We start from the raw sequence: 12,885 nt of genomic DNA, 5'->3' as shown, positions 1-12,885 counted from the left end.
TTGGGATCAAGCAGATTTGTGTTCAGATCTTGGTTCTACCACTTATTTTATTTTAAATTTATTTATTCATTTATTTTACTTTTGGCTGCATTGGGTCTTCATTGCTGCAGGCGGGGTTTCTCTAGTTGGGGCGAGAGGGGCGACTTTTTGCTGCGGTGCGTGGGCTTCTCATTGCGGTGGCTTCTCTTGTTGCAGAGCACGTGCTATAGGTGCACGGGCTTCAGTAGTTGTGGCACTCAGGCTCAGTAGTTGTGGTGCATGGGCTTAGTTGTTCTGCGGCATGTGGGATCTTCCTGGACTAAGGCTCGAACCCCTGTCCCCTGCATTGACAGGCAGATTCTTAGCCACTGCACTACCAGGGAAGTCCCTCTACCACTTATCATCTGTGTGTCCTTGGGAAAATTACTTAACCTATCTGATCTTCAGTTACTTTGTATATAGAAATGGGGATAGTACATATTGCATAGCTTTTTGTGAAGATTAAATGAGATCCTGTCTGGAATGTGCCAACATAGAGAAGATGCTCAATAAGTGATAGTGTATTTGATGAGTGAATTTTTGATGACTAAATAGAGATCAGTGTCTCAGTTTTTCCTTGTGTGAAATATGTTCTTTTATAATTTTTTGTGAAAGATAAAATGATAATAAAAATGTCTACATAGCCCCTTGGATAGCTAAACAAATCTAAAAAAGAATAAAGTGGAAGGAATCACTCTACCTGATTTTTAATACATATTAAATATCTACTGTAATCAAGGCAGTGCTATATTGGCAAAAAGATAGACACATAAGGACTTCCCTGGTGATCCAGTGGTTAAGAATCTGTGCTCCCAATGCAGGGGGCGTGGGTTCATTCCCCGGTCGGGGAACTAAGATCCTGCATGCCTCATGGGGCAGCCAAAAAAAAAAAAAGATAGACACATAGATCAATGCAATAGAATAAAGAATCCAGAATTAGACCCACACAAACATGCCCAACTAATTTTTAATTGTTTTTTGCATTTTTTAATTGTGGTAAAAAACATATAAGATTTATCATCTTAACCATTTTTAAGCATACAGTTCAGTAGTATTAAGTATATTCATGTTGTGCAACAGATCTTCAGAACTTTTCCTGCCCAACTAATTTTTGACAAAAGTGCAAAAGCAATTCAATAGAGGAAAGCTAGCATTTTCAACAAATGATAGTGGAGGAGTTGGACATTCATAGACAAAAAAACTGAACTCAACCTCACACTTTATACAAATATTAATTCAAAATGGATCATGGGCTTAAATGTAAAATGTTAAATTATAAAACTTTCAGTTAAAAAAACATAGCAGAAACTCTTTGGGATCTAAGACTGGGTGAGGATTTAATAGATTTGACACCAAAAGCATGATCCATAAAAGGAAAAATTGATAAACTGACCTCATAAGAATTAAAGACTTTGTGAAAGACCCCATGATGAGGATGAAAAGCTACAGGCTGCAAGAAAATATCTGCAAATCACATATCTCACAGAAGACTAGTATAGTATCTCGGATGTATAAAGACCCTCAAAAGTCAACAGTAAAAAAACACACAATCCAATAGAAATGGGCAAGAGACATGAACAGACATCTCACTGAAGAGCCTATATACATGGCAAATAAGCACGTGAGGAATGTGCTTAGCATCATCAACCATTAGGGAATGCAAATGAAAACCACAAAGAGATATTACTATGCACCTGTTAGAAGGTGCATAGTAATATGAAATTTTAAAAATGAAAGGGAGTGACCACACCCAGTGCAGGTGAGGAGGCAGAGAAACTGTTACTCATACATTGCAGATGGGGAAGGACAATGGACAGCTGCTCAGGAAAAGCATAATGGAGATTCTTAACAAAACTAACACGCGCACTTACCATACGACCCAGCAACTGCACTCTTGAGAGCTTATCCCAGAGAAAGGAAAACTTATGTTCACACACAAACCTATACACAGATATTCATAGCAGCTTTATTTGTAATAACTCAAACCTGGAAACAAGTCAGATGTCCTTAACTGGGTGAATGGCTAAACAAACTATGGCAGATCCATCTCATGGAACACTACTCAGTAATGAAAAGGAATGAACTATTGACACACTCAATAACTTAAATGAATTTTCAAGGGAATTACACTGAGTGAAAAAAGCCAATCTCAAAATGTTAAATACTATGTGATTCTATTTATATAATATTCTTGAATGACAAAACTATGCATATGGAAAACAGATTACTTGTTGCCAGCAGTTAGGGAGAGAGGAGAGAGTGAAGTTGTGACTGTAAAGTGGGAGCAATAAGAGATTCTTGTGATGGAATTGTTCTGGAGTCAGAGGCGCTACCATTGTGCAATGAGGTCGCGTGATGGAATTGTTCTGAATCTTGACTGATTGAATCTGAATCTAAAATTGCCTGTAACTAAATACACACACACACACACACACAGACATAAACACAAGTGAGTACGTGTAGCACTGGTGAAATCTGAATAAAGTCAGCGGATTCTATCAATGTCAGTTTCCTGGTTGTGATATTGTACTATAGTTGTAGAAGATGCAACCATTGGGGGAAACTGAATGAATGTGGGATTTGGGATCTCTCTGTATCATTTCTTATATTTATTTATTTAAAATATAACTTTTTTTTCCCCTTTGGCCACGTTCTGCGGCATGTGGGATCTTAGTTCCCCGACCAGGGATTGAACCTGTGCCCCCCTACATTGCGAATGCAGCGTCTTAACCACTGGACTGCCAGGGAAGTCTCTGTATCATTTCTTAGAATTGCATTTGAATCTACAATGTTCCCAAGACAAAAAGTTTTTCAAAAAAGAAAAAAAAAAAGGTCTGGGCTAGGTTGTAAACGCCTCTTCTACAAATAAAATGCAGGTTTAGTGGAATCCCCCTTTGGCAGGGACTTAAAAATCAAAAAGCAAATGGCTTTCAGAGTCACAGTGTTTGAGAAGACTAAGGAATTCACAGTCTAGATGGGAAGAAATCTGCATCTTCTAGTGCAGCGTTGTTCAATAGATTTTTCCTTTATGCTGAAAATGTTATGTATCTACGCTGTCCAATTTTGTAGTCATGATTCACATGTGGGTCGTGAACACTTGACATGCAGCTAATGTGACTGAATATTAAATTTTATTTAATTTTGAGTAATTAAAATTTAAATTTACATAGTGCATGTGGCTAGTGCTGCTGAATTGAACAGTGTAGTGATAGAGAAGTGGTGAAAGTAGCACCAGTAGAAGAAAGCAGAAAGAAGCAGAAAGTAGCAGGAAGCTTTTCCAGCATAGGCAGCTAAAGGAGCTTGATCCAAACCATGTTTTCTCATTGAAACATGGCAAATTTAGATCAGATCAAACAAATTTGTGGTTGGAATCTTGGAAGTCACTGAGTTAAGTGGCTTTAAAAAAAAAAAGCAGACCTGGGATGGAGAGGTGGACACAAAAGACATTACTTTCCCCATGACCTAGGGCAATAGCTTTGCACTGGATTTGGGCATAGTGGTGACCCATGGAGGAGAGCTGAAAGAGACAGTATGAACATAAATTATATGTAAACAGTATTAGCCAAAACGGAATAACATTTGAATCCCCCAATTGGTAGGTACATCACACGTCATGAGATTCTTTAGTCCTACAGGGGTAAGGGGTAGGTGTATGGAAAAGATTCTGGTCTGCCAATGACCTGAATCTGAATTTCAGGTATTGGTGGCTCTCGCCCTAACCATGAGATGCTGGGCCCCTCTCTGGGCCTCAATAAGAGAGTTGGACTAGTGACTTTTAAGGTTCTTTCCAATTCTCAGGTTTTGTTTATCTTTTATTTTTATTTATTTAGCAGGCACACTTTAAAAAAATTTATTTATTTATTTGGCTGCACGGGGTCTTAGCTCTGGCATGTGGGATCTAGTTCCCTGACCAGGGGTTGAACCCGGGCCTCCTGCACTTGGGAATACGGAATCTTAGCCGCTGGACCACCAGGGAAGTCCCTAGCAGGCACACTTTAGTCTCCATCCCAACCCGCCCCCTCTCAAAGTGATGAAAGTGGAGTGCTGCACCAGTAGTTAGAAAGTCAGAAGGGAGATCTTCTGTTTGGGGTCTGATCTGGATTGTGATACCATGAATGCAACATTTGATTTTTTTTTTTCAGCTGTGCCGTGCAGCTTGCAGGATCTCAGCTCCCCGACCAGGGATTGAACCCGGGCCAAGGCAGTGAAAGCACCGAATCCTAACCACTAGGTCACCAGGGAACTCCCAATATTTGATTAATTGTTAAAAATTATAAGATAAGAAAAATAAGATTTGACCCAGGGATGACTTATTGTAGAAGATGAATTTTTCCTCGAGCTCCTTTGAGGGTCTTGGATTCATTGAGAAGTGTTAAGCTTAAAAAACAGTTTGCATCTGTTGGACTATTTAGGTTTCTTAGGGTAAGAAACTCTGTTCCTGTCCCTCTAAATGCCTCTACAATAGTGCTAAGCAAGTGCCCTCAGTGTCTCTATGACTTGAAAGAACCAGGAGACGTAATTTCTGCTGGCTTCTGGGATGACACTTCTGGGATTTGGTTTTCAAAGGAGAATGCTTTCAAAAGAGAATGTGTACATTAGGCCTCTTTTCCCCTTGGACCCAGAGCACTTAACTGTCAGTTTCCTGCGAAGGACACAAATGGGACTGAAGCTCTTCTCCCCATTGTGCACTTTGAGGTCCCCAGCCCTCAGACTGACTTGTTCAAGGCCCCTCTGCTCTCTCTATTAATTAGACTTCCCCTCTTGAGTTAGAAGTCTGGGCATTTAACAAATACAATGGTGAGTAGATGGAGAAGACTGAACTCTTTGATGGAATTAAGTCCCAGAGATCCCCAAGGAGAGGTTTGGTGAGGGAGCCCTTGGTAGGCAGACTTCATTTGGAAATTTTCACATCTAAAAAGCCTTACTCAATGGGAGGCTGTAAGCACAACCTGTCACAGATAAACACAGAGCAGTGAGCAAATTGATTTCCCATGTACTGCTTGGTTTGTGTGTTTACCTCGGCCTGGACAGGTGAGTTTGGCTTGTCCAAGAGCTGAGTGCATGGATAGCTGAGGATCTCGGAGTAGTTGACTTCATGTTAGTATAATTTCATTTAAAATTTAGGATTTCATTTTAGATTCTGGCCAAGACAATTCATAGATTCAATATAACATGGTAGGTCAAACATTCTACCCAATTCAGCTGTTCCTCCCACAAAAATGGGTGTTTTAAGAAAAGAGAATTAACTATGAAGATTAGCACAGGACACATGGGACTTGACCTCATGTTTCTCCCTGTTTTTGTTTTGTTTTCTCCTGAGGCAAAAGGAACCTAAACCAATGACCTAGTCACCTGAGACAACTGCTGCTTTGTCATTTCCTGTCTTGGACTTTGACGTTTGCTTTCGTGTGTGTGTGTGTGTGTGTGTGTGTGTGTGTGTGTGTGTGTGTGTGTGTGTGTGTGTGTGTGTGTGTGTGTGTGTGTGTTTTGGTGGTAGACAGAGCCTGAGAGGAAATCTCTCTGCATTTTTCTCTCTCTGAGTTCACTGGTTTGTATCTTTTGATCTATTAATTTCTTCAGGCCAGTTTCCTTCTTGGCCAGTATCTTATCCCTGTTCAGTACTTAATCGTTACATGATACCGGGAATAAAGCAATGTTATGAAGAAGTCCAGTTGTTTTAATGGTGTAGAAACCTTTTTAATATTTGACCTTCTTTCATTAAGCAACTTTAGAGGTTATGAAAAAGTATAGATTATTGCTGTAGGATACCTTCAACTTGTGTCCTAACAATGAATTTTTATGCTGAAAAACATCAGCAGTGAGGTACCATTATGAATTGTGGGCCTATATACATTTTCCACTGGTTATTCTTTTATGTTACCATCATGCATTCTTTACTGTGTTACTGGAATAAAGCTATGTGAATGTAGGGACCTCATATCCAGCTCAAGCCATTAATTCTCATTGCTATGGACCTTCTTCATTAATTACCTTTTTAAGAAGTAAATTTTCTCATGTCCATTTTTAATCTTACAGAGAATTGTAGTTGAAGTTTTAGGAAAATTTGCTCAGTTGTTTGGGAGCTATCCAAATGCAAAAGCAGAAAAAGTATTTGTCAGCCATTCAAAAAATTATTCAAATCCTCTGTTGTACTCAGAAACCTTGAAAATAGGTCAATTTACATATGACATTTATTATAGCTATTTATAGTTTGACTTACAAAATATGCTCAGCATGCAAAGTTGCCGGATGCATACTAAAAGAATGAACACTTGAAGGAATTTTTAGTTAAAGTTTAACTGAACTCTTGCTTAGCCAGGCTTGGTTGAAATGTGTCTTTTTTAACTTGGATATGTTTTGTCTCTAAAAAAGATAAATGAATATGCCTTTATTAAAAGAAAGTATTATATATTAAAGGATTCAAATATAGGTTTTAACCTTGACTTTTATTTCTTCTCTCATTAAATTCTAATTTAGAGTAAGTAATCCCATGTACTGCAGAAAATACAATACAAGGAAACTATAAGACATGATCTCTTCATTTGGAATCCTACAGTTCAGTTAGGGAGATATGGCTAGCATGTGTGAAACCACCATCACTGTCAGCAAGACAGTATATAATTGTGAGGTATGGATTGTAATTACCAAAGAACTTCAGAGAAGGGAGAGAAGAATGTGGGTTGAAATTATAGTAGAAAGAGTTAGTGTACCAGTTGGGCCAACTTGAACAACTTAACATTCAAGCTTCCTAGATTCATTTGAGTCTTCAAAAACTAAAATCCATCCCGTATTTCCTTTGTTTGAATCCCCTTGAGGAACTCCTTCAAGATATTTGTTAGTCCTTCTTTATTGGATCCTCTGTCTCTTAACCTCTGCCTAGTATTTTCATCTCTTTTTGTCTCTTTGAGATTCATGTTGAGCAGTTTCCTCAGATCAATCTTGGCACCAGTCCTCTTTTCCTGTTTTAATGCATTTGCTGAATTTTGTAATTTCAATAGCAATATGTATGTGTTATTCCTAGAAATTTTACTTCCTTATTTTCAGTGTCTCTTCTCTCTGAGCTTTTTCTTTCCTGATTTTAATTTTTAAACAGTATTCTGTTCTTAAGCTTTTCTACATCTTTTTTAATGTCCTTAATCATTTTAAACATAATTATTTTCAAGCTTTTCAGATTGTTTAATTATCTGTATTTATTGAGGATCTAATCCTGCAGTTTATTGTGCCCATGGTGGATAGATTCCTAGTGGATTTATAAAATATTGCTCATGTATTTACAGTTATTGAGCTCCAAGTTCATTGTCATTGGTGCTTTATCTGTGGGTTCCTATGTGGCCAGGACTGGGGACATGGCCTTTCAGAGTTGGTTTACATTAGCATTCCAGGGGCTTAACAACCTGAGACAAATTTTTATGTTAATTTCTTGGATTGAGAGTTAGCACATCATGTGCTAGTATCAATTCAAAAAACAAAATCTGTGTGTTGCCTGGACCCAGATATATGCATTCTTAGGAGAGAATATTTTTTCCACTCAAGGTTAGGCCTGACATAGACAACTTTTTTTGATGTCTGTGCCTCTGGTTAGTTTGTTTTTTCCTAATTCACCTTTCATGAGAGTGAATCTTCAAAGGGTCCTGGCTTAAATCAGAGGCCTGAATTCTAATTCCAGCACAGGCAAAAAATCAACACCATTAGGATACCCCCAAAACAATAATGTCCCCTCTTTCCTCCATGCCTTGCAGAGTGATGCCAATGGGAAGGCTTACCTCTGTGGTTTTCAGCTGCTTCTTGTTTCTGGCATTTGAGAATTTTATTTTCTTGCACACTCACCTATACTTTTAAAGATTGCTTGCTGTATTTTATTCAGAATCTTTAGATTGTACTATAGAAGATTTTCAGAACTTTTTTTTCCTCCATTTTTCAGAACCAAAGATCCTTAATTCCTTCCTATTCTCCTCAGAAAGGATATTCCAAACCTTCTTATCCTCTTGAACTTCATGACTGCAATTACCTCTTTGTTTGCCAATATTATCAGTCTCTCTTTTTGGGGCATCTTCCTGTCTGCCTGAAAAAAGCACAGATCTCCATTTTGAAAAGGTTTCCACTTGACTCTACATTTTCTTGTATCTGACCTAATTCTTTTTGGCTTTTTACAGTTGAAGCCATTGGTGGAGTGTTCTATTAATATATTGCTAGCTGTATGGTCTGATTATCAACTCATTTCTGAATGTCTTATATTATCACTTTCCTCTCTAGCTCTCCACTGAAAATGTTCTGTCCACTGTCACAATGACAACGTATATGCCGAGTGCAACAGGCTTTTCTAACTCCCCTAGATCTCACACTGTTTTGCTTCTTGAGATTTTTGTATTGACCATCTCCTGCTTTAAACTTTATTTCTTTGAGCTTCATGCCATAATACTGTTCTGATTCTCCTCCGCTCTTCTCCCGTCTAACCACGAAGCAGAAGAAAACTGCAAGTCTACACTCCAAAAAGAATGAAAGATACTGAAACAAGCATTTGAGGCTATGAAAAACCATTTTAAATCTGAAACCCCAAAACTAAAAGCAGAAATGGACAAGAAAAAAAAGGAGAAATGAAAAAAGAGTTAATTAAACTCAGGAAAAAAGTGGAAGAAAAAGACAAAATTATCTCAGAAATGAAGAACAAATTACAAGATGCACAAGGGAGAATGGACTAAATGAAAATTCAGTGAAGGGCAGGAAAACAACCAAGGGAAAGGAAATGAGTAAAGAAACAAATAGAAAGGCTCAGAAAGTAGTAGAAATGGAAGAAAGGCAAAGAAAGAATAGCATTCATACCATCTCAGTCCCGGAAGAAGAAAAATAAAACAATGGAACGGAGCTAATATTTAAAACTATAATTCAGGAAAACTTCCAGAAGTAGGAAAAGATCCAAATCAACACATTGAAAGGGCTCGTCTGGCAAAATTAACCCAGAAGTATCAATTCTTAGACATAGCCTGGTACAACTATTAGTTCTCAGAACTAAAGATAAAATCCTCAAGGTGTCTCTCTAGACAAAAAGATAGAATTATGTACAAAGACAAAAGAATTAGACTAGCTGATGACTGATGACTTTAAAAACCAATACACAAAGCAAGGCAACAATGGATATTTTTGTCTTCCTATAAATCTCCTTGAGCTTTGTTCTGGAATATAAAGTTAAGTTACTTAGGAATAGTTTGATCCTTTCCAATCTTGCTTTTATGATTCGTTAGGTGAGTCTGGAGGGGTACTCAGTCGAGGACTGATTATTCCCCACCATTGAGCTAAGACCTTCCTGGATATTCTACTTAATGCCTAGTGAGTTATGAGTTTTTCTTGGCCCTGTGTGAACTCAGCTCTCTCTAATCCTTTTGCATGGTCCTTTCGCCGTCTTGGGTAGCCTTCATTATGCGTGCATTGATCAACACTTGCTGAATACTTGAGGGGGACCCTGGAGATTTCTGGGGCTCTCTCTCTGTGCAACCGTCTCTGCTGTAGCATTCTGTTCAGTGAACTCTAGCTGCCTTGGTCTTCCCAGACTGTCAGCTCAGAGCATCCTCTGGGCTCTGCCTCAGTTATCCCCTCCTTGTGCCATGGCCTGGAAATTCTCTTAAGGCAGGAAGCTGGGACAATTGTAGGGCTCACGTTGTTTGTTTCCTGACTCTTGGAGATTACTATCATTCATTGCCTGATATCCAGTGTTTTGAGAACTAATGTTTCATGTATTGTTCTAATATTAATTTTCTGGATTGGGGAATTATACTAGGGTTATGTAAAATGTTAACATCAGGTAAAACTGGGCAAAGGATACACAGAAATTTTCTCTACTACTTTTGCAACTTTCTGTGAATCTAAAATTAATTCAAAATTAAAAGTTAAAAATATTTTTAAATGGGAGGTTTAACTTGATAATTTTAAAGTTATTTAAAGTACTTAGAGTCTTTTTATTTTTAACTCTACTGTGTATTAGTCTTCCATGTAGGCCTTATAACTGAGCATATGTTTTTTATTTATTTTATTCATTAAAAAATTTTTTTTTGCGGTTCGCGGGCCTCTCAGTGTTGTGGCCTCTCCCATTTCGGAGCACAGGCTCCGGACGCACAGGCTCAGCGGCCATGGCTCACGGGCCCAGCTGCTCCGTGGCATGTGGGATCTTCCCGGACCGGGGCACGAACCCGTGTCCCCTGCATCGGGAGGCGGACTCAACGACCGCGCCACCAGGGAAGCCCTTATTTATTTTATTTTATTTTATTTTATTTTTTGAGCATATGTTTTAAAATTTTTATCTCTGCTTATGGATCCAGAAAAATGCCATTCTTAATATAATTTTCTCCTCTGAATATTCCATCAGCACCTTTTCACCTTAAGGCCCAACTCAAACAACCCCTGTCCTATGGTGTCTCGAATAATCAGCCAGGTTGGAAGAGATTTAACTTCATGTAAATACTAGAATCACCTTGCTTATCACTATGTGAAATGTAAGACTGCAATTTTAATCAGTATAAGGGATCTATATGTGAATGATCACTGCATTCACCTCTTTTTCACATAGTTTGGTTGAGCCCTGATTGAATCTTGAAGGATGGATTATATTTGGAAGGATAGAAAGAAGGAAAGAAGATACTTCCAGTGAGGTATTATCATGGGCAAAGGCATGTCACAGAAATAAATACGGCAGAAGCAGGGATAAGGAGTCCTAAGGAGAGGCCTTCTGTGGGGTTGGAATCCCATCTCTTTCGAAAGAATATTATAAAGAACACTGATTTGGAAGAGGAGAAGAGAAGTTTTGAATTTTTTGTTTATGTAACCCTGGAAAACCACTTAACCATCTCTGAGCCTCAATGTTCTCATCTGTCAAACAAATAATAGAACATACTTCATAAAGTATTTGTGAAAAACAATGTTTAAGATATAAGTTTAAAGTACTTTGGCAACTATAAGGTGATGTATGATTCCTTTTTCTTAACCTCTGATTTTATATCCAGAATAAAATGTCTGTGAAATCACTTGCTTTTATTTATTTATTTATTTTCCCAGAATTTAATTAGGTTTATTTGTTTCAACAGTTTTCAAATTTTTTTAAAATTGAAGTATAGCAGATGTACAATATTATGTAAGTTACAGGTGTACAGTATAGTGATTCACAATTTTTAAAGGTTATACTCCATTTATAGTTATTATAAAATATTGGTTATATTCCCCGTGTTGTACAATATGTCCTTGGAGCTTATTTTATGCTTAAGTTGATTTGCTTTTAAAAAATGAGTAAGTCATCGAGTCTTGTTTGAAGATAGTCATTTCTTTGGAGTATTGAATTGTAGCAGGTTGCCTGCAAAGATTAAAATTATCTTTTCTCTGCCCCTTTTTTTCTTTAGTAAATGAAGAGCCAAGAAATCATCATAAAGCAATTGGCAGTAACCACTCCCCTGACTGAGGACAGTGAGAGCAAACATCTTGAAAACACTCAGTGTCTCTCTTGGAACAGTAATTCAGCTTGGGGTCATAGACTGTAGTCTTTTTTTCAGAAGAGTGGGTGAGGCCTCCCCAGGAGTATTCAAAGGTAGGGGTAAGACACATAGCACCCCTAGCCAGGAAAATGAGCTTTTTGTGTTTTAAAGGATTAAAAAGAAAACCTGCCCAATATCTATGGTAAATTCCTGGGGGTGAAAAATGGGGGTCCTGGAATCACCAACATGGCTGTGGATGTGGATCATAGGAGCCCAGTATGCAGAGCTGCACCTCTGGTGTCCAGAGGTAGGGCTGTTGGCCAATCCAGCACTCAGCCTATGGGGTTGTCCTCTGTTGAGGAGCTGTGCCAGGTGCCTTATGCTGGAATTTGGGTCAGAGAGGAATCATCACCAAGTAGATTAGCATCCTCAGGGACACTGTGGCAACAAGAAGTCATGGCATCAGTGCATTGGACTGTTCCCATTCTCCCCCATCCCCCAACTCTGTGGCTAGACTGTCTCCTCCAACCCAAAAAGGTTTGGGATGGCACACATCCAGTGGTATGCTCACAAATGTTTAACAACTGGCTCTCTGTGGGGGAAAAAAAGCATTGCCAATCTTTATAGTGTCAGTCCTCCCACCATGGCTGATTGCAAGATACCAATGTGGTGTCACTGAGCATGGTGTTGGGAAGGTCTGTGCAGCAGTCCACCATGATGTAGTATTTCCACTGTACAGATACAATAGACATCACTAACTTCAAAAGCATAACGTAACAGTGAAATGTAGTGCAATAATTAGGAAGTGATGAGTTTTGAATATTTATTACCTTTGTTTTTTTTTTTTTTTTTTTTTTTTTTTTTTTTTTTTTTTTTGCGGTATGCGGGCCTCTCACTGTTGTGGCCTCTCCCGTTGCGGAGCACAGGCTCCGGACGCACAGGCTCAGCGGCCATGGCTCACGGGCTTAGTTGCTCCGCGGCATGTGGGATCTTCCCGGACCAGGGCACGAACCCGTGTCTCCTGCATCGGCAGGCGGATTCTCAACCACTGCGCCACCAGGGAAGCCCTGTTTTGTTTTTAACATAATTTATTTCTTAGTTTACATAATTTAATTTTAAATAATGGATGTATTTGACAACTGCCTTGAAAAATTCCTGAAAACTTAACCTCAGCCCTCATGAGCTGATGAGAGCTAGCTCCAGCACATGACTGGATAAATCCCTAAGGATCTGGGATGGAAGGAACCTCAAGGTTGAGTTAAAATTGGAAAAATGAAAGATAAAATTGCTTTTATATCCTGGGTTTGTAGAGTATTCATATAGATTGTACAGTTCTGGGTCCAAATTCCCCAAATCTGAGATGAAATAGTGAAAAAAGGACACGGCTTTGAGGATTTAATGATCCCAGAAGTCT

The sequence above is a fragment of the Kogia breviceps genome, chromosome 20 (assembly GCF_026419965.1).
Source record: "Kogia breviceps isolate mKogBre1 chromosome 20, mKogBre1 haplotype 1, whole genome shotgun sequence".
Lineage (NCBI taxonomy): Eukaryota > Metazoa > Chordata > Mammalia > Artiodactyla > Physeteridae > Kogia > Kogia breviceps.
This window is presented reverse-complemented; position numbering follows the sequence as displayed.